Here is a 26,355-nt window from a genome sequence, read left to right on the forward strand (position 1 = left end):
TAAGGACTGTGAGACTTTTCCATCTGACTTGAAGCTGAAACCTTCCATGAGTTGTCTCTCTATTAGAAGAGCTCTTTTGAAAGCTGGAACTATCTTGCTATTTCTATTTAGGACAGTGCTTTGCATATAGTAAGCGTGCTTACTGCTTTATTTGTTCATTCATCCTAACCAAACTGTTCTTCCTGTTCCTCCCACAGAATATTCCTTTTTCCCACTTTGTGCCTTGGCACAGGTTGTCCACTATACTTGGCATGCTCATCTTCACCTCTGCCTCTTAGAACAACTAGCTTCTACCAAAAGTATTTCTCTATGTTATTCTGTAAAATATAACATCCTTGAAGGTAGGGACTTTTTTCATTTTTGTCTTTGTATCCTCAGCACTTGGCTTAGTGCCTGGCATAGTTTTTAATAAATAACCACGTGCTCTCACACTCTGTTGGAGACAGCCCAGGACCCTGAGCCCAAGAGCCTCAGGAATAGTACTGCCTCTACACTCACAGCCTGGCTTTCATTCCAGCTCCAGAAACCATCATCCAGTGAAACAATCCCTGTGGAGATAGAACCTAGCAGCTGCCTCTGCAGATGATGCAACCTGCTCCTCAGCAGCCACAGCTACTGAAAACCTAGACTCAAGTCAAGAAGCATTTATTAATGCCAGGCTGGAGATAGAAAGACAAAGAAAATTCTCACTGCTCTCAAGGAGCTCACAGTCTAATGGGGAAGACAGACTGCAAACAATGATATATAGTGGATAAATTGGAGATGAGATTGGGGGAAGGCACTAGCATTAAGAGGGATCAGGAAAGACTTCTTGCAAAAGATGAGATTTTAGCAGAGATCTGAAGGAAATTGGGAAAAGGAAATGCTCACCTAAGTCTTGGCACTGTCAAATGGTTCAACATAATAAAAAATCTACGTACTTTTTTAAAATGAAAATTATATATTAAAGAAAATGCATTACCATCTGCTTTGTCACTGCGCCCTGAGGATCATGGGGCCTTTTCATATGATTTGCAGCTGAAGCCTCCTATACAAGTTATCTCCACCTTTTGAAGTATGAGTACCTTAAAATAAGGGTCTGTCTTGCTTCCTATTTGTATCCCCAGCTCTTAGAGCAGCACTGACCCTGGAGTCAGATAGACCTGAGTTCAAATCCAGCCTCAGCCACTTATTAGTTGTATGACCCTGAGCATGTCATTTAATATTTCTCTGTCTCAGTTTCCTCAACTGTAAAATTGGGATCATAATAGCACCTACCTCACAGGGTTGTTGGGAAGAACAACTGAGATAATATCTGTAGAGCATTTAGTACAATGCCTGGCACATAGTAGGTGCTTAATAAGTGCTTATTTCCTTCCTTCCCCCAATTGATGAACCTTGTTTCATAGTGTTATTAGCTGCAGACCTAAAAGAGATTTTAGAACATAGGATGTCAAGGCTGGAAAAGACTTCAGAGATTATCTTTCTTAATCTCCTCATCATACAGATGACAGCATCAGGTAGCAGAAAAAGAAACTTGGAGGGGCAGCTAGGTGGCGCAGTAGATAGAGCACCGGCCCTGAAGTCAGAAGGACCTAAGTTCAAATATGGCCTTAGACCAAACACTTGACACTTACTAGCTGTGTGACCCAGGGCAAGTCACTTAACCCCAATTGCCTAACCCCCCCCCCAAAAAAAGAAACTTGGAGTCAAGATTTGAATATCTGCTCTGACGCTAGCTGAGCAACCACTCAATTATCCTCTCTTCCAAACCTGTAAAAATGGGAATAAAAAAATGCCTATAGTCCCTACTTCACAGGGTTATGGTAAGGATCAAATAAGGTCATGCATGTAAAGCATTTCAGAAATCTTGAAACACTGTAAATGTTAGTGATTGTTGTAAGGAAACCTAGGCTCAGAGTGGATGTGACTTTCCCAAGGTCACATAGCAAATTAATGGCAGAGAACCTTCTGGCTCAAAACCTAGTGCCATCTCACTGTCACCAGTCTCTTATCTCTCTGATTCATACTTCCTATCACCGCCTTACTGTGTTCTTCATGTACGCATCTGACTCTGTAACACCAATGCTCAAAATCCCATTGCCAGTTAAATTCAAACTTGTTAACATGGCATTCAATGCCTACAACAACCTTGCACCTCATTACTCCCTCACCAAAAATGACAAACTCCAGCCAAAATAGACTATTTGCTATTCCCTATGTCTGCCTTGGTACCTTTGCTAATGCCGTTCCCTCTACCTAGAATGTCCTTCCTTCATTCCAGCTCCAGAAACCATCTTCCAGTGAAACAATCCTTGTGGAGATAGAACCTAGCCTTGTTGAATTCCTACCTATCCTTTAAAAATCCAACTCAAATTCTACTTTACCTATTAAGTTTTTCCTCTTTCCTTATATATATTTTGATAACTACTTCTTCCTTTTTGGATCTAACAGCATCCTGTCTTCACCTTTCCAATTAAGTTTAATTTGATAAGCATTTATTAACAGGTGCTACCATGACCCCCAAAAGGGTTATAAAGATGAAAAAAAAAAACCTCTGCCCTCTAGGAGCTTACATTCTATTGTGGGGGCTACACTATATATACATATATTCACATATACATATGTACATTACACATATATACATAGAAACATAAGTGGCACATAACAGAAACTGCCTCCCACTCCTCGTCCTCCATCCTGGGCTCCTGAGTCTCACTCAGATTACATTAAGACACTGATGCAGAACAAAATGAGACAAACCAAAAGACCAACATACCCAATGACTGCAATAATATAAATAAAAATCATTAAGCATTTATTAAGCACCTACTGTTGACTGAGCACTGTGCTAAGTCCTGAGAATTCAAAGAAAAATGGAAATAGTCACAAACATTAAAAGACATCAGAATTCAGATTATACACAACTCCTAATTTTGATACCAGAAAATTAATTATGAAACTCACTTCCCTCCTTTCTGTAGAGACAGTGGTCTGTGGATTTGAATTGTTGCATGTGCTGTCAGACACAGTCCCCATGTTGTAGGAGTGTTTTTGTGGGGGGAGGAAATTAGGGACTTAACTTTTTCTTTGTTATTAGAGAAGGTGGTGGGGGTGGGGTGTATTAGGTAGTGACAGTATAAAGAAAAACATCAATAAAAAAAGTATCAGTAAGATCTTTTATTTTTAAGGGGAAAAAACATCTGTTAAACTTAAGAGTCAGGAGATCTGGGGGGTTCAAATTCTGGCCTTGACACCTGCTAGCTGTGCAAACATGAGCACATTAATTATCCTTTCTAAGCCTTGGGTTCCTTATATATAAGATGAGAAAAATAATATCTATACCTCAGTTGTAGGGAAAGTGCTTTGAGAACCTTAAAGTGATGGAGACCAGATAAAATCACATCATATTCTGAAACCTTGGTTAAATTTCTGCAGTGTGTCAGGACACCACTTTATGCAACCTCAGACAAAGTCATTTACCTTCTCTGAGCCTTCATGTCTTCATCTATGACAAGAGAAGGTTAGATTAAATAATCTCTGAAGCTCTTTCCACCTCTATACCCTAGAACCTTATGTTTCTCCTCAAAATGGGCTTTTGACGCATGTTTTAAGCCCTCTAAGTGCCAAATCAAATGTAAGCTATTCTCTATTCAGTAGGATGAAAGCTCCTTGAAGGCAGGAACTGTTTCATTTTTATCTCTGAATACTCAAAGCATAGTGCCTTAAACATAGGAGACACTTCCTTCATTCAATAAACATGTATTAATTACCTTCTGTGTCCCAGGCACTGCACTAAACGCTAAGGATACAAAAAGAGGCAAAAGACAGTCCCTGCCCACAAGGAACTTACAACTTAACGAAGGAGACAACATGAAAACAATACATACAAAGCAAGCTATATACAGGATAAATAGGAAGTAATTAAAAAAAGGAAGGCCCTAGAATTAAGAAGTGCTAGGGAAGGCTTCCTGTCAAAGATGGGATTTTTGTTAGGACTTAAATGAAGCCAGTAAGGTCAGTAGTCCAAGATGAAGAGGGAGAGCCTTCCAGGCATGGGAGATAGCCAGAGAGAATGCCTGGAGCTGAGAGCTAAGGCATCTTGTTCTTGGAATAGCCAAGAGGTCAGTGTCACCGGACACAATAAATACTTACTAATATTATCATTTTAATTAAAAAGTACATAGGACTTAGAGCTAAAAGAGACTCTGAAGATCACTAAACACAACTTCCTTATTTTACAGAGAGGGAACTTGAGGCCCAGAGAGGGGAAGTAACTTATGCATGGTTGTGATAAAGCTGTCTCACACTCTTGACTCCTAGTCTACTGTTCTTTCCACTGTACTACAGCTGCCATTCATTTTGAGCCAGAACTCTGTGGCAATAATAATGATGATGATGATGATGATGATGATAATAATAACTTCGACCACACTTTCCATTGCATTATCATGGTTAAAAAGAACTTTTCTCACAAAAACCCTATAAGGTTTCAAGTGTTATTATCTCCATTTTCTAGTTGAGGAAACTGAGGCTCGGAGGAGTCACTGAGTTGCCCAAGGTTACAAGTAGCAGAGCAGGGTTCTGAATCCAGGTGATTCCAGGATGAATGCTTTTACCACTACATCCCACAAGGAGTTGTATAATGGGTACTAAAATATGTTTCTGATAATCTGGACAATTCAACAGGCTAAAAATTCACTAAGTGCCCTTGAGATGGTCCCTGAAGAACTATAACTATTTTCATGCTTTTATGGATCATGACCCCAAGGTTGTGAGACTTCCTGTGAGACCATGATAGCCATGAGCAGAAAAAAGCAGACACAAGACTGGAAGGTTAGAACCTACCTGATCATGTTGCCAGGAATTGCCCCTTTGTTCTGTCCCCCTAAATATCTCTACATCACACATCCTGAGATCCCTGGAGTGAATTCTCTTTGTCCTTGTTATTTATATCTTCCAAGTTTCCAACTCTGCTAGTGACTCCTTGTGTGCCCTCACACAAAGTTCCTTTGGATTGTACTAGGTCCTTAAATTCCCTTCCAGCTCAGACATTTCATCTTCTTTATCATCATCTTAGCTAACATTTACATGGCACTTTAAGGTTTGCAAAGTACTTTAAATACTTTATCTCATTTGATTCATAATGACTTTGGTGGCCTAAAGGTTGATTTCCCAAATCTTCACTGGATTTAGTTACTCCTCTCTATGTATAATGAGGGTGGCCAAATCACCTAAGATGAGGGCACTCAGCTTCTGGGAAATGATACTCTGCATTCTCCTACCATCAGGGGAATGGTGGTTTTTCCATTAACTGTGTCTTTAAAACTACCAGATCACAATAGTCTTGCTCTCCCTTTTCAGCTGCATCCAGAGAGAGTGAAGTTCATCCACAGCAGGGAACCATGAACTGAGCTAGTAAGGAGAAAAACTATCTTCTCCTCCCCATTTTGAGGCTCCACGGCCCTGAGAAATGTGCTTGAAATTTTGGTCCATTTCATTGTCCTTTTCAATCCTAAGCACAGGCAGTGGATTCCCTAGCCCCAAGAGCCTGGAGGACTTCAGAATCAGCATTCCATGCCAGATGTAGAGCCAGCCAGCCCAGTATGGAAGCTCTGAGAAGCCAAGGAGTCTGGAACTCAAGGCCAAGAGGGCTTTAGACTTGGAAATTGGTGAGATTATATAGGAATTGAGCTAAACTAAACTTAATCCCCTTCTCCTCCCAGAGACTGAGGTGGGGGCAAGGGAGGAGAGATTATGCTGCCAGGTGTTAGGGGTGATATTTGTTCTTGCTATACCTTTGAAGTAAAGGTTTCTTTGGAAAATTTAATCCAACAATGACTAAATAGAACTGGAGTGCAGGATCCCCCTGAAATTGGGGGGAACACTATCATTGAGCACCTGAAGCCAGTGACTGAGACTGGACTCCCTTAAGAGTATGAGAGAATCCTGGTGGAGGGGTGAAATGTAACCTATCTGGCTTTCAGGCAGTATGGGCCAAGGGAGCCACTGTTACATATATCTCTCAGGTATTGTTGTTTGTCCTTCGTTCTCAAAGATGACCATGACATCAGGAAGGTGATGCCATGACTTGCAAGTAAATTGGATTTAAGTGAGGGAGGGCTGTGCAAAGTCACCAGTCTCACTCTCTCCTCCAGAGCCACCTGGGTCCAGTGGCAAGATATAGATCAGGACAACTGGAGATGGCCCCATCTATCAGGTGTATCCTGGCCAGAAACAACATACTCATCTTGGCTGGGAGCATGCCAAAAGTGATGTGATCATCAAGCCCAAGCAAAGTGTTTTGCTGCTGGCCAAGACATTACTATCACATCAGTATCTGGTAAGATGTTACCCAGAGTAGACCTTTTATACATTCCCACTTATCATTTCAAAATCTTTCTCTAAAAAAAAATCTTTCTCCCTCCCTTTGAGAAGGCAGAATGGTTTATTGGAATTTCATTAATTTATTTATTTTTAGTTTTCAACATTCACTTCCACAAGATTTTGAATTCCAAATTTTTTCCCCATCTCATCCCTCCCCCCACTAGAATGATTTATTGGAAAGAAGGCTGGGAATGGAGTCGGGAAGCCCTGGATTTTAATCCAGTCTCTAATATTTACTGAGTAACCTCAAGCAAGTCTCTTTCTCTCTCTGAACTTTGCCTGCTAAATGGAGATAATATTAATTGTAGTAGCTGCCTCACAAGATTGTTCAGAGAATCTGATGAGAAAACAAGAACTTTGCAAACCTTAAAATATTATGATTTAATACATTGGTCCAGATCTATTTATTCCTTTCCAGACTTTCTGTACATGCCATAGAAACTTTTTCACCTGGAAGCTTACTCTGTTGAGGTTTAGGGGTGCTGGGAGCCTGAAATAGAGACACATGGGTTCTGCCCAAAACCTTCTTTCAGCTAATGAAAAGGTTTATTAAAGATTTGCCATATTGGCCAGACTCTTAAGGAAGCAGAACATTTGTGATGCTAGTATAGACAAGTGGCCTAGAGTGAATCTCAGCCATTGGCTAGATTTTAAGAATCTGAGGACCTTAATGGAGACAAGATGGACTTTATATACAAAAAGACTGTGGGAGGGACCTCGGAGAGGCCAAGTAGTTTGTGGTGACTGTGAGAAGTGGTCTAGGGAGGATCTTGATGGGAGCAACTGGGAGATAGAATGGTGTCTAGATAAGATCAAGGGTGGGAAGTGGCCCAGGTTGATAGGGAGGTAGCAGACAATGAAGGTTGGGCTGAGTCAGAGGTAACAGAATTGGGAGACTGGGCATTTCCACAATGAAAGGCCAGTTGATACAATTATGGCCTCAGGCAAACCTAGAGACTTCCTTGATCAAGTGGGAGAGTTCAAGGAGAGTCCAAGGATGGGTTTTCTAGGGCTCATAGTAAAATGAGACCCAAATTCTTTTTGGGGTAAGGGGTAAAGGTCTCAGCTTGGGCCTGTACCCCGTCAACTCCAGCTCTGGGCTTCACACGTTGAAAAGGACCCTACGCCCCTGCAGCCTCTCCCAATTTCCTGCTTCTCAAAATCTCCTTTTTAAGGAGGGTGTAGGTAGGGGTGTGCTAGAGCCAATTGAGATGATTGTTGAATTTTCAATGTGAGTATTTACACCACAGAAATCAGTAAATATTACAAATAAGGGCTTAATTTATTGTTTTAATGATTGGCTAGACTTTAAAAAGTTATGGAAAAAAATATTAATAGTACAAATTAAACACATCTTGTGTATGTTTTCCTGCAGGTCTTTCACCCCCATGAGTTGTTAAACGTAAACATTTACCAGCACACTCTAGGATGCAAGCCAACCGTTTCTTCAGTCTTCTTCAGGTTGTGCTGACTCTCTGGGCTTTCTCTCCCATTCTGTCCACCCCTTCCCAATCCAGCTGGTCACCTTCATCTCTTCCTCCGTCTCCTTCTCAGCTTCCTTTTACATGTGGTCTTCTTCCATTAGAATGTAAGTTCTCTGAGGGAGGGGTCTGTCTTTACTTCAGTTTGTATTTATATCCCCAGTGCTTATCACAGTTGCCAGGCACACACTGCAAGCACTTAATAAATGCCTGTCAACTTGACTTGTGGACACGTAAAGATTAAGCTTCTCACACAATCACAGAGAACTACAAAATTTGTAGTTGAAAGGGCTCTCACCAGCCATACCAGAAAGGAAACCCACTCCAGTACACCTGACAAATGATCAGCTAGTTTCTGCTTGAAACAACTACCTCTTAAAGCAACCAATTCCATTCGTCAACAATTCTAATTATTTGGCCTAAATTGGCCTCTTGGTAGCTTCTACCCATTTCTCCTGATTCTGTCCTCTGGAACCAACCGTAAGTCCAATCCCTCTTTCATATGCGAGCCCTTCAAACACTTTTGTTTTTGTTGTTGTTGTTTGGTTTTCCCAAGGGTTTAATAGTGTAGGCAGGATTTCAAATGATTTTTTACCATTAAAGAGGAAATATGTTTTCAATTACATTAAAATCATCCCCATAAATACAAATAATTGATGTATTAATACAAACTTTATTATCCTTTTATGTAATCTGGTACAGAAAGGACTTACACTTGCTACTTAGTAGTCCAGGGGGAAGAGAAGGGAATAAGTATTTATATAGTGCTTATTATAGGCCACATACTGTGCTAAGCACTTTTAACAAATATTATCTCATTTGATCCTCACAACAACCTTGCAAAGTAGGTGCTATTATTATCCCTGTTTTGCAGTTGAGGAAACTGAGGCAAAAAAGAGGTTAAGTGACTTGCCCAGGTTCACACAGCTGATAAGTGTTTGAGGTTATATTTGAACTTGAATCTTCCTGACTCTAGCACTCTATTGACTGTGCTAGCAGGCTACCTAGTCTAGCTTAAACTAGTCTCATCTCCAAGTACCTGTTAAATGTTACCACCAGGATATCCCATTCCCCACCCCCCTCAAGCCCAAGAGATCCAAAACTGAACACATCATCTTCCCTCCTAAATCTTTCCCTCCTCCTGGTTTCCCTATCATTCCCTCCCAATCACCCAAGCTAGAAACCTTAGAAAATTTTTGATTCTTCTACCTCTCTCACTCTATAAATACAATAAATTGTCAAGACCTATCATTTTAATCTCAAAAAAAAATCTTTTTTCTATTCTTTCTATCACCATTCTCTAATAATGTTTACATGGAGCTTTAAAGTTTGCAAAGTGCTTCACATACATTATCTCATCTGAACCTCACAACAGAGGTTTCCAAAAGAAAAAATAGGTACAGAGAGGTTAAGTAAATTGCTCATAGTCACACAGCTAGTAAATTGCAGGAGTAGGATGTGAATAGGTGTTCTCCTGACTGCAAGCCCAGTACTCTATCACTATGTTATGCTGCCTCTAGACTCAGGTCCATGTCCTTTAAGACCTTTCTATTGCAATAGATTTGATTTTTTTCTCATTTTTAATTAAAATTTTTTTTTTAATGAACAAAATCAATTTTTGCTCCCTCCTCACTGCCAAGCACTGGAAGAAAAAAAAAACAATAATAGTTAATATGCCTAGTCAAGTTACACAAATTCCTGCATTGGACATGTCCAAAATATATGTGTGTATGTGTATATAGAAAATATTATATATATATATGTTTGTGTGTGTATATGTAGTGCATATATGTGTGTATATACACACACATATATGTGTATGTATGTATATGTGTGTGTATATATGTATGTATATATATATATATACAGAGAGAGAGAGAGAGAGTGTGTGTGTGTGTGTGTGTGTGTGTGTGTGTACAGAGAGAGAGAGAGAGAGAGCCAAATAGAGGAGTAGTAGAGTAAGTAAGAAATGAAAGAGTAAAAAAGGCTGGGCTTCCTGAAGGCTGACTGATGAGTTGAGCCCCTGGTCCTGCATAATGTTCATGGTAAGGGTTAGCAGAACTGACTCTAGCCACTCACTGGTGGTCCTCCATGCCTGGAGTGTTCTCCTGCCTCACATCTATCTCCTGGTTTCCTTGGCTCCTTTTAAGACTCAGACCAAATTCCACCTTCTGCTGGAGGTCCTTCTTGATTCCACCCACTGCCAGCACCTTCCCTTTTATACTAGGTTCCATTTACACTGTATATCTTGTATGCAAAAATTTTCGCATGTTATCTCCTCCATTAGAATGTGAGTTCCTTGAGGATGGGGATATTTTTGTCTTTCTTTGTATCCCAAGTGCTTAGCACAGTGCCTGGCACAGAGTAAGCACTTAATAAATGTTCACTGACTGATTTGACTGGTTAGAGGGGGGTGAGGCACTTTGAAGAGACTCCCTTAAAACACCAGCCAGGTCAGAACTGCCCCAACTCTCATTCCAGTCTCAAGTAGATGGTCTCCCACAAGGTGGGATTCTTAGATGGGGTCTTTTGATTCTGGCCTGGTGGCCCCCTAGGAGGCAGGATGACAGGACAAATGATAATGATAATTATAATAAGGGTGGCCAGGCTTATAGTCAGGGTACCACTAAGCAGAATTCCTATTTCCCTTTAACTTCAGTTAAAATCCCAGGAAGGCTATACATTTAACCATGCAATCACACCAAAGCAAGACTCCCACTTCACTGACATTCATTCATTCATTCATTCATTCATTCAATCATTTAGGAGTTACTGTTTGCTTCAATAGAAAGCAACACAACACAGGACAGTCTTCTTGAGAATAACATTTAAAACCTTGCAGTGATAATAATAATGGCAACTATTTACAACTGAGAAAATCACAGATACAGAAGAGTGCACAGAATGTACCATTGCCTATGTTTGTTCCAACTCAGTCCAGGCCTTGAACTCCAGCCCATTTTCTTTTTTTAAAAAGTGCTTATTGCTATCTTTTGTTTTTGTATCACCTACCCATTATATTTTTCTTCCACCCATCCCAGAGAGCCTCTTTTATGACAAATAATTTTAAAAGAGAAAAAGAGACGGTTCAGCAAAACTAATCAACATATCAGCCAAGTCTAACATTATATAGAATACTTCACATCCTGGTACCCTACCTCTGAAGAAAGAAAGAGGGATGTTCATCTCTTCTTCAGGGCCAAACTTGGTCATTATAATTTCACAGTGTCCAGTTTCATTTATTTTGTTGTTGTTGTTCTTTCTGTTTATACTCTTAGTCATTGTGCCAATCATTTCCCCAGTCCTGCTTATTTCACTTTATATCAGTTAATATATCTTCCCATGTTTCTCTATATTCATCATACTCATTGTCTCATATATATGTATATATACATATATATACATATATACACATAAACATGTATATACACATATACATACATATGTATGTATACATGTAGAGTCTCATTTCCTTATATTCATGTACTGCAACTGGTTTAGCCATTTCCAAGTCAATAAGCATCTGCTTTGTTTTCAATTCCTTGTACTACAAAAAGTACTACTACAAATATTTTGTTGTACATTCGACCTTTCTTTGTCTTTGAACTCCTTGGATCATAAGCCTAGCAGTGAGATCTAAATATAAAGAGGGATGGACATTCTTGTCATTTTCTTAGCATAATTCCAAATAGCCATCTAGTATTGTTGAACCAATTTCTTGACATTTATATAGCTCTGTGCAATTTGCAAAGTATCTCATTTGATCCTCATAAAACTTTGAGGCTAGCAGTAGAATGATTATTATCACTTGAAAATGTGTGAACAGGAGTAAGCTTGGGCAACTTAATAACATAACTAGGTTGGGCACTCCAATCTGTTTGTAGAAAGTAGAGACATACTCAATAATACCTCATTGAGATGATCCGTGACACTGCGTTAATGAAAGCAGTGAGCACAATTGGCCTGGATTCTTATCGATCCATTAACACTTCATTGATTGAGCAGTAGGATGATATGATTGGATCAAGAGTGGGCCTAGAAAAAGGAACACAAAAGGAAAAAGCAAAGACAGGGAAAGAAGACAGAGACAGAGAAAGAGCTACCTAGCAAGTATAAGTAATAAAGGCACCAAAGCTAAGAAATATGAGAGCTGACTGAGTTCCTAAGGGTGGGGTGGATGATGCCCATCTATCTACACACTTTCCCCTTTCCCCCAACCTCCACCAGTAACAGCAACCATGGAGAGTCAATGGTAGAACCTTTCAACCATATGGCCTTAGAAAAAAAGGGATTGCACATGATGCAAACACTACAGGCAGTGAAGGAATCCCTAGAGAAGGAAACACAAGGGGAGCTTTATACAGTGCTTGTCCCTGAACTAAACCTCTTAGGGAGAAAAAGAGCAATCACAAGGCACCCTGTAGCTGGAGGATCAGAAAACTACTGGGCTGTGATGTAAGGAAACAAACTTGGATGTCTCCTCTTAGTCTGAGTTATTTGGACTTTGCAGGTCCACTGGGAATGAGGTTGCCTCTGTAACAACCTCAAGTACAAAATTCCTTTTCAAGGGAGCACTGCATGCTTAGAGTGGTACTATATAGCTGGAGGTCTGTATAAGTCCTAGGGAAGACTAGGCCTCACTAAATGATGAGGAATTAATCTTCTAGCAACCTCAAGTTTGTTCTCTGCTTACGATGGAGGAGTCCAAACTCTAGGTTGTTACTCTGCATCTAGAGGACTGTATGGGCCCCTATGTAGGAGTAGAAGGAGAGGAGAAGGTAAGATTCAGTCACCAGAGAGGAAATAAAGGATATTTACTGGGTCCACTGAGTCCTTTGCTTTTTTGCATGTTTTCAGTGGGATGAAATAAAGGCCACCTTGAATCTGATATGGTTTTTTTGAGGACTAGCACCCTTTTACCTAAATTGGTAGAAACCTACACTTGTTATATTCTCATAGTTTTAGGGGAAACCTAAAAAGGAACAAAAATGAGTCAAATTCTGAGTTTCCCAAGGGAAAGATATGGGTGGGTACCCAAACAAAAAAAAAGATTTTTGAGAATCCTCCAAGATTGAACCTGGTTTATGTAAGCATAGAGTCTGGGGCTCTAGACTACAAGCTGCATACCCCCTTAACAGATGTAGAAACAGAGTCTCAAGAGAGTTGAATTTAGCTAGGGTCACAGACAAAATGAAAACAGGTCTCTTCTTAATTGTCTTTCCACTATTGTACATATGCTTCTATTATCTATGCTGTGTTTTATGTGTATATATATATAGATATAGTTATAGATATAGATATAGATATATACACATGTGTGTATATACACACACACATATATGCATGCACAAATACACACATATATTTGTGCATATATGTGAATATATGTACATATATACAAATGTACATGTATGTATATATGTACTCATAAGTGGGCTGTTGTTTCCCCAGCTAAGGTATAGTGTGGATAGAGCACTGGGCCTGGAGTCAGGAAGACTTGAGTTCAAATTTGGCTTACTAGCTATATGATCCTGGCCAAGTCACTTAACTACTATAGGCCTTAGTTTCCTCAACTGTAAAATGTGGATAACAATAGCACCTTTCTCCCAAGGTTGTTATATTTTTTAAGTGCCTGGCATATAGTAGGTGCTTAATAAATGCTTGTTTCCTTCCTGCCTTTAATAGACTATGTTTTCTCTACTCCACTTGTTACTGGGTGCCTACCACTACAATGCCACTCAGCCATGTTTCAGTGCTAGACATAGAAGACAGATGGAACACTCTAACCCAGCATTCTGCCCGCTGCACTCACAAACTGGAGAGGAGCCACATGCTAGGCTGTAACCTTTTTAAAAATGTAATGTGGAAGAATTATCCCTTCCCAAAAGTTTTTAAATAGCTGTGGGCTGCCTGGAGTTCCATAAACTTCAACATTTAGGTGCTCTGAGATGCAGCCTGAGCATTTCCTCCATCTTTCACTGCCCTAGTAAATTATTTATTGGAACAGCCCTTAAGAAAATATCCTTAAAAAAACACTCATAAAATATATTTATCACCAATATTGAGCTCCTATCTGCAATCTTGTGCTGATTTGAAACACAGTGATCCAGTAGAAGAGATTACAGCTTTTCTGTTTGAGAGGGTGATAGGGAGGGGAGAGAAATGGAAGGGGGAAAGGGAGGGAAGCCAAATGCTTTGCTAGAAGCTCAGAAAGAGTCCTTCCCTTGGCCTCTCCTCTCAAAAATTCAGGTACCTGACTCTCCTCAGTATAACAGATAGAGAAAATGTGATACATTTGAAAGAGCAAAAAATTGAGAATCAAGAGACATGAGTCCTAGTCCTGGATCTATCACTAATTAACTGAGCAAACCGCTTCCCTCAGTGGGCCTCAGTTTTCTAGTGTATAAAATGAGGGAGTTGGATTAGGTGACCTTCCAACTCTAAGATCCTAACTCCTTTGTGTTTCCAAATAGTTCTCAGGAGAGCAGACCATCATGAGGTTGTCCATGTGCCTGTTTGGGAATAGTTTCATTTCTCAAAGTTCTTCAGCCTGTCCCGGGTGTCCATTTCCACCTCTTGGCCTTTGTAGTATGAAGCAGCACAGGGTAGTGAGAAATCTAATGGACTTGGAATGAGGAGGGATCTGGGTTCATATCCACAATCTCATTTTAGGACTTTTAGTATTCAGACTATTCACTAGAAGGTTGAATACTAAAGTTGAAACTTAAATGCTTTGGCCATGTAACAAGAAAGGACAGGACTCATTGGAAAAGACCCTGATGTTGGGGAAGATTGAAGGCAAAAAGAAAGGGGGATGGCGGAGGATGAAATGGATAGTGTCGTAGAAACAATGAACATTAGCTTGGACAGACTTTGAGAGGTAATGGAGGATAGAAGGGCCTAGTGTGCCATGGTCCATGGGATCATGAAGAATCAGATACAACTGAACAACAATGTCCCTGAATAAGTAACAACCTCACTGAATCTGTTTCCTCATCCATAAAATGTAGATAGAGAATGAATAGAGAGTCTGCTTGGGAATCAGAAAGATTTGGGTACAAGCCCTGCCTTTGATGAATACCCACCTGTGTGACTCTGGGACAAGTCACTTTGATCTCTCAATGCCCCAAGACTGTAAGTTATAGAACAGAAAGTGAATTGCATTGACTGTTTTCTTACTGGGAGTTCCCTGTACCAAAGAAGACACAAGTAGGCCCAAAACCAAAGACAATGTTTGTACTTCAAGATCATTGTAAGAAAAATGCTTTTAAAGTAAACTTTAAAAGGTTATAGAATTGTGAATTGAATAATTCACATTACATAGAATTTCCTCATTCCCATGTCTTCCTTTCTCTCCCCACCTTCAATTTAACAAACATTTATTAATTTTCTATCACATGCAAGGCACAAAATGCTTCTCTTAAGAACACTCCATGGCATGCAAGTATGATTATCCCAATTTTGCAAATGAGGGAAGAGAGGCACCCCAGTCAGGAGAGGATAACTCAAGGCCACAGAGGGTCTGGGATTCAAGAATCCTGACTCCCTTTCATTGTGCAAAACAGGACAAAAAAATGAATGTCAGAATAAATTCCAGAAATGCCCAAAGCAATGTCACAGTTATCCAGGCAGGTAGTTTGTAACTACTAGGGTTTCTTGGACTTATTCCCATCTTCATATAGTGGCTGACCTTATAAGCCTCGGAAACAACCCCTCCGCTGTCTGGGAAACTTGCATCTTCTCCTGCAGGGCAGGATTCAATAACAGAGTGTTCTTATCCAATAAAGAGAGGCTGAGTAGGAGGACAAGATATTGAATTAAAAACAATACCAGAACAGTGGAGTCCAGGAAGATTGCAGGTGCCCATCAGCACTGAGAGAGAACAGCTAACCTGCTGGGCTCCCTCTCACATTGTAAATTGGTAACCAAAACCCCAGGGAAATGATTCACTTGATTCAGTGGAAATTCTTTCTAGGGCTGGAATGGGTAAGAGAGAGATAAGGCCCAGACTGAGCTGATTTTTGGGAATGGGTGAATGGAAACTAAAGAAAAGCAGTCTATCCAAAAGAAAACACCCATTCACTCACGTCTCCTTGGCAAGAACCCAGGATGAGATAGGATGGAAGTAGAATCTCTTTAGATGTGAGCTTTTAACTGTCATAGTTTGATCAGTGGGACAGGTATAAGGACCAAATCATCTCACTGCTATCCTCCTAAGGATGTGTGTGTGTATGTGTGTGTGTGTGTGTGTGTGTGTGTGTGTGTGTGTGTGTGATGTAATGAAAGGATTTGAAGCCAAAAGTCTTGGGTTTAAGCTGCATTCAAATCCTAGCTTTGTCACTTACTGGCTTTGTGTAATCTTGGGCAAATAGCTGCACTTCTCTGGACCTCAGTTTCCTCATATGTAAATTCAAGGAGTTGGGCTTCACAACATGATTTGGGGTCTCCACTCTCAATTTAAGAAGTGCTGAAGGGGTCAAGAGTGGAAAAAGTCTAAGAAGCCCTGAGTTCAACTCTAAAACCTATGATCCCAATAATCATCTCTCCCATTAAAAGGCAAGCTCCTTGAGGGCAGAGGACTGTGTCATTTTTCATCTTTGTATCACTAGCATCAAACAGAGTACTTTGAACACAGTCAGTCAATAAACATTTATTAAGTGCCTACTATGTACCAGGCACTATGTTAAGTGCTGGGGCACAACACAAAAGAAGGTAACAGACAGTCCTTGGCCTCAAGGAGCTCACAATCTAATGAAAGAGATAACATGCAAACAAATGTATACAAACAGGCTAAATATGGGATAAATATGAAATAATTAGCAGAAGGAAGGCACCAGAATTAACATATTAGTTGCTTACTGAATATTTGTTGAATGGAATAGAATGGCATTGTGTAGTAAAAAGAGCAATTAATTTGGAGTCAGATAACCTGGGCTGAGCTCTGCTATTTCCTATCAGTGTCACTGGGAATAGATGGGCTGGCTGGTTGTGTGGCAAGGGTGACAGGTGGATAGAGTGCTCTACTGGTGTCCTCATGATGTCAGGAGAAAGGAAGGAAGGCTTCCAACAAGTTGAGCAGAGCCCATGTGATGAACTTATGGGAGGACATGGACAAGACTTACACAGGATGAAAAAGGGTATCCCCAAACCCCCTCCCCTTTTGAGCTGTGTCTTTGCAAGAAGCATTCAAATTAATGAGCTCACAGATCCATTTGAGTATAGAGAGAGTCTGGGCAACAGGCTTTACCTCTCTGGACCTGAGTCTTTATTTTTAAAATGGGACAGGTGCTGTACAATGGGAAAAACATTTGCTCTGGAGTCAGAGGACCTGGGTTCAGATATTGCCTCTGATACTTTACCTGTATGACTGTGAGTGAATCATTCATCTCTCTGGGCCTCAGTTCCCTCTTCTACAAGTGGAGATAATAGAGTAAGACTACCTAATATCTAACACTTCCAATGGTTGAGGCAGTGGATAGAGTTCCAGGGTTGGAGTCAAGAAGACCTCAGTTCAAACCTGACTTCAGACACTTACTAGTTGTATGATTCTAGGTGAGTCACTTAACCTCTTGCCTGCTTCAGTTTCCTTAATTATAAAGTAGGTATAATAATAGCACCTCCTTCCCAGGGTTGATACAAGGATCAAATGTTTTAATATATGTAAAGTGCTTAGCACAGTGCCTAAAACGCAGTAGGCACTTAATAAATGTGTGTTTCCTTCCCTCCATGATTCTAATGATAAGTCTTATGGCATTGGTTGCTATGCATTATAGGTCTCTGCCCTTCATAACATACCTTCAGATTTGTTGGGACACACAAAAGAGGCTGTCCTCATTCAGCATCCATGGGTTCAGCCATCTGTCCATTTACATTCATTCCCCAATCATGATAAATTTCACATCCCCATGAGAGGAATTAAAGTGTAGTGGAGCAAAAGATGACCTTGAAGTTGGGAGAACTACATCTGAGTCCCAGATCTGGTGCTTACCAGCTGTAAGTCACTTAGGCTTTTGGGGGTCTCAGTTTTCTCTTCTGCAAAATGAGCAGAATAGTTCTGGCACTTGCTATTTCTTAGCCTGGTTGTGAGGATTAATGAGATAATGTCTATAAAGTATTTGATAGAACCTAAAGAGCAATATAAATGTGAGCTGTTATTATAGAAAGGGAGATCATCAAGTTTGACCCTCTCATTTTACCTATGAGGAAATTGGGGTTCTGAAAAAGTGAACGACAGCACAGGTCACACAGGCAGTAAGTAGCAGAACCAGGATTCAAAGTCAAATCCTCTGACTCCAAAATCATGGCTCTTTCATTTTATCTCATCCTTTTTCCATCTTGGTCATCTCCTGGTTAGTAACTGACAAATGGAAGTGAGGAACCAAGGATATGTGGAAAGACCAAAACATGTGTTCGGCTGGTTGAAAAATAATGATTGTTTAGAAAGAACACAGAAAAGAATTTGGAAACCCTTATCCTCACTCTCTAACTAATCCCATCCTCTCTGTTCTCATGGCCAGTGCTATAGTACAGGTCCTGATCAATTCACAGACTGCATTCTAACTGGTCCTCCTGCCTCTCTGCTCACCAAGCCAATGGCATTCACGAAAAAAGCCCTGGACCTGGAGTCAAGACCTTGGTTCATTTCTACCCTGGTTCTGACAGTTGTTAGCTGTGTATTACAGTGGAAAAACCACTCAATTTGTAGTTGGAGGCATGATTCCAGAGGACTGATTATGAAGCATATTACCCATCTCCTGATAGAGAAGTGATAGACTCAGAGTCAAAAATAATATGTGTGTGTACATAATGTATAAGTATGTGTGTAAAGATATACCTATATATACACACATATATTATAATGTGTGTGTGTGTGAGTGTGTTTGTGTATACAACATGGCAAATGGAGGAATTTGTTTTGCTTGATAATGCATTTTTGTTACAAGAGGTTTTTTTTTCTTTTTTTCCCACAGTGGGGGTGAGAGGGAGAGAAAATAGATTTTTATTTATTAAAAAATAAATTTAATTTAAAAAATTTGGAATTGAAGGACCTGGGATTGAATTATAACTCTGTTATTTGCTACCTGTGTAATACATCCTCTCTGGGCTTCAGTTTCCTTATCTATAATTTAGGGGGAGGGGTGAACAAATGATTTCAGAAATACTTCAAAGCTCCAAATTATATGATCCTGTGACCACTGACAAGTCACTTAACCTGACTTTCAGTTTTTTTCATCTTTAATATAGTAATAAAAATACTTGCACTGCCTACCTCACAAGGTTCAGATGGTAAGAAAGCATTGTAAATGTCCTAACTCATAGACAAAGGGAACTGCTGTCCAGGGTCTGAAAAGCTTTAACAGCGAGAAACAAGGAGTTAATCTACTCCTTTCCTTTCCCTTGTCACAGCTTTAGCCAGTACAGCAAAACCACATCCCTGTCTGTCCAGTAATGATTCCATTGCCTACGGAATAAAGTTAAAGCACATATAAAGACCCATTAAGGAACTCAAAGCCTTGTAGGTTATCTTAGTACTAGCTGCTGCCTCAAGGCTATTTGGAGGTTTTTCTCAGAGCTGTGACATTGGTAGCTGATGCTACAAAGAAGCCCTTTAAAAGAATGGGACTTAAGGAAGTATCAACCCTTCTGATACTCTGTTTCTTTATCTCCAAAAGTATGTCATAGGACTTAGAGTGGGAAATGACCTTAAAGATCATTGAGGTCCAATGCCCTCATTTTAAAGAGGAAGAAACATCATCTCCAAAAAGGTTAAGTGACTTATCCAAGATCACATAAGGAGTAATCTACATAGCCAGGATTCAAACCTAAGTCTTCTGAATTTAAATCTAGTACTCTTTCCACTATCCCATGCTATAGTGGCCCCTTTCTGCTTGGTGACTGATGCCTTTTTCCTTGTGTGTTGCATATGTGTGTTTTGTTTGTATGCTTGTGTGTCTGTCTGTGCACCTACGAGGACTTTCCACTCCCAACCCATACCTTGCTACTGTCCAAAGTTCTGCACAATGGTGCAGAAGTCATGGATCCAGGCAACTTTGACTTTAGGAAAGCAAAATTCCCTGGTAGGATTAAGCTTCTCTGTATGGCTCTGAGTCTTGCAGGGGAAATGAGGAGGGCATATTTGAAAGTGGTTTCTGAGGTGGTCAAATTACCAAGAAGCAGACAAGTGTTGAGAATTAGCTGCACATTCATGCAACTAGTACAGGATTGGTACAAGTTGGTGAATGAGTCTCTCTGGACTCCAAGTCATGTTACCCCCTCCTATCCTAACCACCCTCATATTCATCACTAGAAAGAGCAATTTCATTAGAAACAGAACTTTTCACCACTTTCATGATACCCCCTCCCCTGCTGCTATTCAAGAATAAAAAATGACTCCCTATTGCCTACATAATAAAGTCTTAATTACTCAGCTTGACATTCAAGCCTGCTCCCCTCATTATCAGGCCACAACATACACTTTCTTTTTTTGTCAGTGATATTTGTTTTATTTTTTCTCAATTACATGTAAAAACAATTTTTACCATTGTTTTTTAAAATTTTGAGTTCCAAATTCCTTTCCTCCATCCCTCTCCTCCCCCCCTTGAGAAAGATGAGCAATTTGTTATAAATTATACTTGTGCAGTCATGCAAAACATATGTCCATATTAACCAACAACATATACTTCCAAATATCTACATGTTCTCATTATCTGTCATTCTCCAAACTATCCTTCACATTTCAATGTTTGCTTGTATTGATAGTTTTGAAGTTAGAATACATTTTTTAAAATTAAGGAAAAAATCAAATGATCTACCAAACACAACATCCACATTCCCACTTCCAAGCCTTTGTTCATGCTAATCACAGAATGTCAGAGCAATAAGGATCTTTAGAGACAATCTAATTCAGTCTTCTCATTTTACAGATGAGGAAACTGAAATCTGGGGAGGCTAAGTGATTTGCCCAAAGTCACATAGCTAATGAGCAACAGAACTGTCTCCTGATTCACGTGGCAGTGCTCTTTCCATTACATCATGGTTGGTGCCCAGAATGCACAACTGCCCCACCCCCTGATTTCCATCTCTCTATATTCTAGCTTCTAGGATGCTTCAAGGAACAACAGAGTTCTCCCTTCTTTATGAAGCCTTTTTCCAACATCTCTAACGCACAGGGATCTCCCCCTCCTCTGAACAGTGTGATAAAATATGTATAATTAATCTTAGCTTTTATTCCCATATTGCACAGTTGTTGTTTTTTTAACTGGCTCATATTTTTGTCATCTCCCAATTTATTCTGTGAACTTGAAGTATGAGTCCTTATATAGATGGCAGCTTGGTATAAAGGAAAGAGCCTTGAATTTGGAGTCAGAAGACCTAAGTTCAGATCAAAAGTCAACTAGATGTCACAGTTGGTAGAATACTGGGCCTGGAAGATTTGAGTTCAAATCCTGCCTCAGACACTTACCAGCTGTATGACCTTCAGTAAGTTCTGTTTGCCTCAGTTTTCTCAACTGTAAAATGGGGATAATAATAGCACCTACTTCTCAGAGTTGTTGTGAAGATCAAATGAGATAATATCTGTAAGCACTTGGCACAGGGTCTAGCACATGGTAGGTGCTATTTAAATGCTAGCTATTATTATTAAACCCTGCTTTTGCTGCTTTCTTCCTATGTGACTCTGAGCAATTCATTTCACCTCCATTTTTCTTATATCATAGTATCATAGATTTGGAGTTGGCAGGGACCTTAGAAGCCATCTAGTCCAGATTCCTCATTTTACAGAGGAAGAAATAGAGGCCTAGAGAAGTTAAGTAATTTGTCTAAGGTCACAGAGGTAATAAGTGTCAGATGCAAAATTTGAGCCTGAGTCTTTTGACTTCATATCCAGTATTCTTTCCATGGTCCCACACTACCTCTTATTTCTCCTCAATGTGGCACACGGTGCTAAACCCAGAGCAGATGCTCACCAAATACCTTTCGAATAGATGAAGGATAATTATCTGTGCCACACAGAAACTCTTCTCTTAAACAAGAAAAAAGACTGATTCACCATGGTCAGTAGTGTTCCCTAATGATTCAGAAGCAGACCCAGAGCAGCACAGCAGGGTGATTTCAGATGTAATTAACACCCAGGCATATCTAACAAAAGGGAGAAAGACTAGCAAAGACCAGCACAGACCCAACAAAGGAGCCCCGACCAACAACAATAATTATGATAGTTCACATTCCTGTAGCATTCTGTGGTTTGTAAAGGGCTTTTCACACAATTCCTGGGGTAGGTAGTGAAAATATTATTATTTCTACTTTACAGAGGAAGAAAACTGATGCTGAAAGAAAGTGACTTGCCCAAGGTCACATAGCTAATAAATATGACAGCCAGATTTGAGCCCTGGACTTCTGGTCCTAAGAACAGAACTCTCTCCAGTACAGCACATTTCCTGTCTAAGACGTCAATCTCTCTCTCTCTCTCTCTGTCTCTCTCTCTTCTTGCTTTCTCTCTCTCTCTCTTTCTGTCTTTCTCCTTCCTTCCTCTTTTACTTTCTTTTTTCTCTTTTCTTTTGAGACTGAGTCTCCCTATCCCACCCAGGCTGGAAGTGCAGTGGTCATTCACATCCGTATCCTGCTACCTAATGGCATGGAAGCCTTTTCGTGGACACCCAATCAGCTTTAGCTATAATATAGATCAGAAGTCCCAAGCTCAAGTGATCCACTAGCCTGTGCTGGTCTCATCCATGGTGTTCCATAACTCCTCCATACAAGACTTATAGAATGTGGCAAAGGCCTTCCTCTGGGTCTTCTAGCAATCTATCTGTTAAATCCCTCACGATATATCATGTTGTTGTTGTTGTGGCTGCTGCCACCATGTTGTTTTTTCAGTCATATCCAACTCTTTGCAACCCCATTTGGGGTTTTCTTGGCAAAAATATTGGAGCAGTTTGCCATTTGTTCTCCAGATCATTTTACAGATGAGGAAACTGAGGCAAACAAGATTAAGTGACTTGACCGGGGTCATACAGCTAGTAAGTGTCTGAGGTTAAATTTGAACTCAAGAAGATGAGTCTTCCTGACTCTAGGCCTAGCACTCTGTCCACTGCATCATCTAGTTGCCCCCACTATATGATGAGTCCATCTCATTTCTGGTTGTCCATGTCCTCTATAATGTATTTTATAACACTTCTTGGGCAAATCAGCTTTGTAAATATGCTACAGCCCTCTTATATGCACATAAAGCATCTTCCTATTGTCCTTTGGATCATTCCCTTAAGACAGAGTGGTATAGTGAACAGAATGCTGGTTTTGGAATCAGATAGCCTAGGTTTTGCCACTTAATACCTGTGTAACCTTGGGTAAGTCATTTAACTTCTCAGTGCTTCATTTCCCTCATCTGTAAAATCAGGGGGTTAAACTAGATGACCTGTAGGGTTATCTTCCAACTCTATATGATGCTAGGACTGGTAATGTTGTTCCTCCTGAGAGCCTAGTGTTCTGTGATTCTTGGCTGTGTAGCATCACCAGGGTTTATACACTGATGCTGATCATATTGCTAAGATCATAGCCCTCGTGGGATTTAAAGCTGGAAGGGACCTTAGAGATCAACTTATCCATCCCCTTCCTTTCACAGACGAAAAAATTAAGGCCCAGAAAAGTTGTGTGATTTGCCCATGGTTGTATGGGTATCAATAACTCTTATTTCTCTAGCACTTTAAGGTTTACAAAGCGCTTTAAAGGTAATAAGTAAGAACCAAGATTCAAACCCAGGTTTAAATCTTTCTTGTAAGTATGCTGAACAAATAGCTAAGGCTATTTATTCCCCAAAATTGTGAAGCTCAGGGCCTACATTCCATTCCCTATGTTCTAAGAACACCTCTGGCCAAACTAAACAGGTGGAGTGGGAGGCCATAGTGGGGACAGAGGGTAAAGGGAACAGAGGAGGGATACAAAGGGCACTCAGCTGTGACCCAACTTCAGCTGTGACCCAACCCAAGCTGATAGGAACAGAAGATTCTAGGATGCTAAAGGAGTTAACCGTTCAGAAAGCTAAAAAAATGTAGCAATTAGATTCGACACCAGAAGAGGTAAAAATGCTTCTCTTTGCATCTCAGGGGACCTGTCCCAGAGAAACAACAACAGCTGGCCCAAGAAACTCATTCATCCACAAGCTGGGGGAGGAGAGAAGGAGGGATGAATATGGCAGGACCTTCAGGTCTGCACTGAAACACATTTAGCAATCTGCCCTGTCACTGTGGATAACCGTGTAGCCAGGGCTGACCCAAGTAAGGGACCTAGGCCCAGGGAAAAGTATGCAGGATATTTTCCAACACAGGATCATCATTTTTAGAAAATGAGGAAAGTGAGCTAGCTGGGGTCTCACTTCAAAGAACTAGAGAATCACAGAATCTCAGAATTGGGAAAGATCTCAGCAGCATTCTAGTTCAATCCACACCCGAACAGGAATCCTCTTAACAACCTCCCTGACAGATGGGCATCCAATCTTTGCTTGAAGACATCCAGGGAGAGAGAACCTACTTCCCCCCAAGGTGATTCATTCCACTCATGGATAACTCTAATTATTAAGAAGTTGTTCTGAGCCGGGTATGGCTCAGGCTGGTAGGATGGTTCAGGTTTGGGATTGAGATGAAATGAAGCACTGGTAGGCCATCACACATTTAACAAAAAGAAGCTTACTTAACAATAACATGGAAAGGGTATTAAGTCAGGTTACACTGCTGATTAATTTGGGTATGGCTCCCCAGTCTCCGCACTTGCCACAGTCAAAAATATGTATCAAATCTAAGAAGCCCATGCCTCCTCACATGCTGGACTTTTGTACTTAGACTACTAGAAAACAACAGCCGTTCAAGCTTAAGTCCCCTGGATGAATCAAATGTCAAAAACAATATCCTTTGTTTCCTTTTAATTAAGAATTAGCCTAACCTGTGTAGGCAGGACTTTAGTAGATACTGGTTTTACTACAAAGGTTTTCCTAATGTCAAGCCTACATTGACCACTTCACAGCTTCTACCCATTGTTTCTGGTCCTACCCTGGGAGGCCAAACAGAACAAATCTAATCTCACTTCCTTTCAAATACTTCAAGACAGCAATAATGTACCTATCTCACATTAAGTCTTTTCAGACTTAACTGATAGTATGGACTCACCATTCTGGTTGCTTTTCTCCAGAATCTCTTCAGCTTATCAATGATACCTAACCCCCCTAAAAATATGGCACCCAGAACTGAAAGCAATGCTCCAGGTGTGATCTGACCAGGGCAGAGTGCAAGAGGGTCTATACCTTCCTTATTCCTGAATGCCATACTTCTTTGGTGGGGGGAGCAGGATGGAGAAGCTGGGATAAAATGGAACTCAGTATTGTGTGATAAAAAGAACATTGGGCTTTGAGTCAGGCCACCTGAGTTATCCTGCTAGCTTGACTACTAACTGGCTGTATGACCTTACCAAAGTCACTACTTCTCTGGCTTTCAGTTTCCTCATCTGTAAAAAGAGAGGGTTTGAGTAGGTGATATATTGGTTTCTTCCAACTCTGACATTCTATGTGCTAATTGGTGAGACCACTTTACCTAGCTGACCCCAGTTACCTGTTATGCCTCAGATGTGACACAGCTTCCATCTCTTGTTTCAAGAATAATAAGCAAATTAATCACCAAATTGCTCACCATCTCTGTGACTTCAACCTTCCCTGGCAACCACCACCCTATATGTGTTGTCTCTCTCATTAGGAATATAAGCTCCTTGAGGGTAGAAATTATCTCACTCTTTATATTTTTATCTGTGCACTTAGCACAGTGCCCAGCACATAAGAAATACCTCACAAATGATTTTTCATTCATCATTCATTTATTCTATGTTCTAAGCTTTTTAATGTTCCTCTTCCAGTTTTCCTATTCTGTGTTCTAAGGCCCCTTACAGTTTGACCATTAAATGTTTTATATTAAGGTCTTTGTTATCTCTGACATTCCATATTCTATGTTCTAAAGTCCCTTCAGCTCTGACAGTTTATGATATATTCCAAGTCACCTTCTAGTCCTAGCATTCCATAGTCTAATATTTTACTGCCCCCAACTCCTGCCCGGACCCACTTCCATGAGAAGGTATCCCATTGGCTATTTCATCTTACTCTCCATCCTTGTTCCTGATATGAGGCCCAACAGTTATCCCTTAACCTGGACAAGTCAAGGTCATGGAGCAGATGAAGATCAGCCCCCACCAGCCAGAGCCCTAGTCATATAAGAAGGCAACCCAAGAACTGGGCACTATGGCCCCAGACATATTCCAGAAGAGTCGGGTAGGTAGATGCCTGCTGGCAGCAGGATAAACAAAAACTACATTGAGGGGCTGGCCACACAGCCTCTTTACCTTCAAATTTCCCTTCCCCCGCTCATGCTGAGAAACTCATTTGTCATCCCCAAAGTCATTCGGCTCTCAGAGAAGAGAGAGAAGGGAGGGTGTGTGTGTGTGTGTGTGTGTGTGTGTGTGTGTGTGTGTGTGTGTG

General features: G+C 40.5%; 1 pseudogene; it reads left to right on the top strand.

Moving 5' to 3' along the window:
• LOC114046664 overlaps positions 1-26,355 on the top strand; it is a 122,597-nt pseudogene that overhangs the window by 47 nt on the left and 96,195 nt on the right.

The sequence above is a fragment of the Vombatus ursinus genome, unplaced genomic scaffold, assembly GCF_900497805.2.
Source record: "Vombatus ursinus unplaced genomic scaffold, bare-nosed wombat genome assembly UNPS02014785.1, whole genome shotgun sequence".
Classification (NCBI taxonomy): domain Eukaryota; kingdom Metazoa; phylum Chordata; class Mammalia; order Diprotodontia; family Vombatidae; genus Vombatus; species Vombatus ursinus.